This window comes from Sander vitreus, chromosome 5 (assembly GCF_031162955.1).
Source record: "Sander vitreus isolate 19-12246 chromosome 5, sanVit1, whole genome shotgun sequence".
NCBI lineage: Eukaryota > Metazoa > Chordata > Actinopteri > Perciformes > Percidae > Sander > Sander vitreus.
The window spans coordinates 32,194,081-32,198,390 of NC_135859.1; positions in this window are offsets into that span (position 1 = coordinate 32,194,081).

The following is a 4,310-nucleotide window of genomic DNA, read 5'->3' on the forward strand; positions in this document are numbered from 1 at the left end:
GGCCATGTGAGAGACCAAGTCTCACATGAGGAACGGCAGAATTTATCAGACATCAATTCCATGGTGTTTAATAAGCTTCGCCTCGCTCAGAGGCAGAGAACTAAAATTAAAAAAACCTCTTTCATTTCTTACCACCTGTTTTATAACACATTGTCGAGGAGCAGACGGAGGGACAGGAAGCAGGATCAGCAGGAACTATCTGTACCAGTCCAGATCACTGACTTTTGAAGCTTCCAGTTTTGCAGGATTTTGACAGAAGCAGGGCGGCACATATGAAACTTAACATCCCAGAGCGCTGCGCATCCGCCCAGCTACAGCTGTGGTGTTCACCTTTATAAAATGCACATTTATCGTAGTGTATTATGATGATGATATGACTGAATGTACTGAAGATGACTTACATTATCACGATAGTGTTGATCTTTTTACTATTGAGGAAACAGCATTAGGAAGCTAAAAAGTCTATTATTATCCTTATTATCCTTATCATTCTGATTATTGAAGTGGTCCTCCTCCCTCCATAGTGCTGACGCTACATTTGTATTACTAACCTGTACTTAGCGTAACCATGTTGATTGTATTGTCTTTATGTGAGAGTAAACCTTCACATCGACCTGCCCAGTGCCATGTAGGAACCCAGTGGTGTATATATTCTGTACAGATTCATGGCGGAGCACTAACATGCTTTATTGTACTCTATGTTGATCTCCATCAGCCATGCAGGGGAGCAGCGGGCGGAGCGTGGAAAACCCGCAGGAAAAGAACCACTATTTCTTTATTAGCCGAGTTCAGTTCAACGGCAGCAGTTTGTCCTGTCGGCACACCAACCGACCGACCGTTCCACTGACGTAATGTACTGTATGTTGCACATATGACACATCCTATTTGGTTAGAGCTAAGGATAAGTGTGTCATTTAGTGAATGATAGCCCCAGTTTGTGCCTCGTGGATTCAGTTTTCTTTCAGGTCACTATTGATCTCCACATATGACACTGCTATGGTTAACGGTTGGTCATTTTTCGGGAACAATTTTTGTACTTGGTGAGTGTTAAGAAAACTCAAAGGTTGGGTGAAAATCAACTATTTGGAAAATGTTTTTATTTGGCGAAACAAGCTCACCACAAGGTCCATTTAGCAGCTGTTCTGGAGCTTTCAATCGTACCCCATAATGCCATGAAATTGTAGTTGGACCACAAGATCAATTCAGAGAATCGACTTTAATGCAAACACGGACAAAAGTGCTCAGAAGGATGGGAGTTTGAATATCAACGCTTCCACGCAAACTGGTCCAACTGAAAGCTCCAGATCAGCTGCTGAATGGACCTTATGGTCAGATTGTTTTGCTGTACCAATGTTCACAGTTGGTAGATGACAGGAAAGAAACTGTTTGTTGTCCCAAACAACGATGGCAATTCAGTGTACACCAGAGAAAACATAGAATTAAAGGGGAACAGGATATGACTTCAAAAAGTGCTGTTGGGTTTTGAATAAAACAGTGACTTATTTCTTAATATATCACTTGAACATAATCAACAATCAGCAGGGATTTGTAATGGAAAAATGATGCTTAAATGAGAGGTACAACCTGGGGTTAGGTGAATGAAATATCGAAGACAGATGCCAGTGAGTGCATGTTAGTTTATTTGAACATGAAAGCCATAATTGTGCCAATTATACTTTTAGTCGCAGCACCTCTGAAAGACAATTACAGTGTTAAAATGAGCTTTTGCTCATTTTCACCATTTCTTTATTATAACTTCTACAGCCGACACTATTCTCAAAACTAAATAGAATTTGGTTTGTTTGCTCAGGTACAATAAGTAGTGAGTTTATGACCAAAAATAAGCTTCAGGGTTAGCCAGTAATCAATTTACTTTGTATAAGTCTTGTTTTTAGGAAATTACAAGTTGTGTAAATAAAAGCATTTGCTTGCAGTGCCATAGTCAACAGCAGTTTGAGAACTGCTAAATTCAGTTTCAGTTTTGAGTATTGAGCAACGGCTCCAAATTAATGCTACATCTAAGATGACAGAAAAATAGAAGATATAATTTAACACGATGAAAGCTGGAAAACCATTCACAGTACAGCGATAGAAAACACTGGAATTGTCTTTTAAGTAAAATGAGATGCCAGTAGGGCTGTACTTTTTGTCAGGAGTCCCACAATCCTTCGCTCCGCCCCTGCTCCCATGCCTTCTACAAGCTAACTAGCTCACTGCAGAGCCTCTGATAGACAGAATGGTCAGGTTTTTATCAACTGCTGCCATATCTCCAGAACACAGAACTGTCAAAATGTTAGCAACAACAATTGGGCCGATTCCGGTGCTTGCCCAATGGAAAACAAACATTCACGTTAGCCTGCTGGTTGTAATTCAGAGTTATCAGGAATTTACTATGATAGTCCCATTTTGGCTTAAAGAGTTAGAGAAGTATGAACAAAGTGGTATCAATGTTGCTGCAAACATCCAAATAATAATTGAAAGGAGCCTGATTCAAAATAAACTGCTACAAATATATGACACAATAAAAATGGCTAATTTAGGCTTAAATGTACTTGTATCACTGTGACGACATGGCTAGCATTAGGGTTAGCTATCTTAAAATAATATGAGAACATGTTTACCCATTCTGCCAACAAAGCGTAAAGAGAAAATGTTCCACCTTTTATGTGGATGTCCAGTCAGTGTTGATGAAGAAGGTCTCCAGCACACTGTCCAAGTGAGGAGTAAAAACTTCCATGGCTCTCTCGGGGATTGGCATCGGAGACAGCATCCGACAAAAACTTCACACGCTGACATTTATTGCAGCAGAATGATTCTGTTTCTGTTGGCATCGGAGGGCAATTTTAACAAAGTCACCAGCAGTAGTTGTTTGCCTTCGGCAGCTCAGGTTCTGGAGAGTCCCCGTCGGCCATATCCTCTCCGCTGCGGCTGCAGCCTTGGCCTCTCCCCGCTGCATTTCTTCTGCCGCATACTCTGGCTCGAGGAAACACAGCTGAAGTCAGCCAAAACATTGTAAAATATATTCTCGTCCATAACATACTCTGCACTCATTTTGGGATGCCATTTTCACAGTTCGCAATACAAGCGAAGAGAACTGGAAGTTCTGTTTTTGAGTAGCATCTAGAGCACGCCCCCTGGCTACCCGAGGGAGAAATCTAAGCTGAAATAGCCTGAAGTTCTTCTTCGTCACTGTCACGTCACTGGATGCAGGAAGAACAACAGATTTTGCAGGTGAGAACTCAGCTTCCTCTGTCAATATAGCACTCGCTGGGAAATGTATTGCTTCAAACGGCTTGATTTACCATCAAAACTGATTGGACACCCACACAAACAAGTGTCCCTTTAATGCAGCATAATGCAATGTTAATGTCATGTGGGGTGGAAGTATTTACTAGTACAAGTTGGAAAACTCCCAATCCCAATGGCCCGACCTTGTCTATCAGCGGCTCTGTTTCACTCAAACACAACACCTTACCTGCATAGTATCAGTGATCATTCTATTACTTGAATATAGTGCTATGAACTCTGTTTACAAAATGCTGTCATCTTTTGGGAGACACAGTGTTGTCTTATAAAGGCTGCTTGGTATATGTTCAGTTCATCCACCCGGTGTATCCAGTTAATTACACACTGCAATCGTATAAACATGGAACCTGCTGTTGCTTTTTTATACTGTATATGCCTTAATTCATATGTTTGGCAATCATGATTAAAGGATGTTTATATATATTCTTTTGTCTGTGGAGTTTTCTCTTTATAAGTGACACTAAAAAACTAAAATATTTGGTTTTGTACTTAAACCAGCATTCAATTACAAAAACAACCATAATATTACTACATGGAGTAATATATGGGGACTCCAATAAGGCAAAATGTATTTTTTGTTGACCTTATAATGAACGAAAGGAGACATATTGTGGTACAATATTATTCCTTTATCAATTGAAGTTAGTTATTGGTCTCCTCTCTTCTTTGAATTTAAAAATGTATCGTATATTTTTTGAAATAGTGTTGAATTACTTATGACTGTCAATAAAACGATTTAGCAAGTTAATTAATGAAGGCATAAGAGTTTAGTATAAGTGGATCACTATTAATCATTATTATGATGACTCATTTTCCATTTTTGGTGTGATAATGATGACTTGGACTGTATTTGTAGTAGAAGCATAATATTAACAGTCTATGAGTAGAAGTAATGTAGTGTGCAGTACCCTGCACTTCCACCTCCGACCAACAGGGGGCGCTGAGTGTCTTTGTCATCACTTCCGGTTTCAAAACAAAATGGGTGGCGCCAAAGCTTGACAACA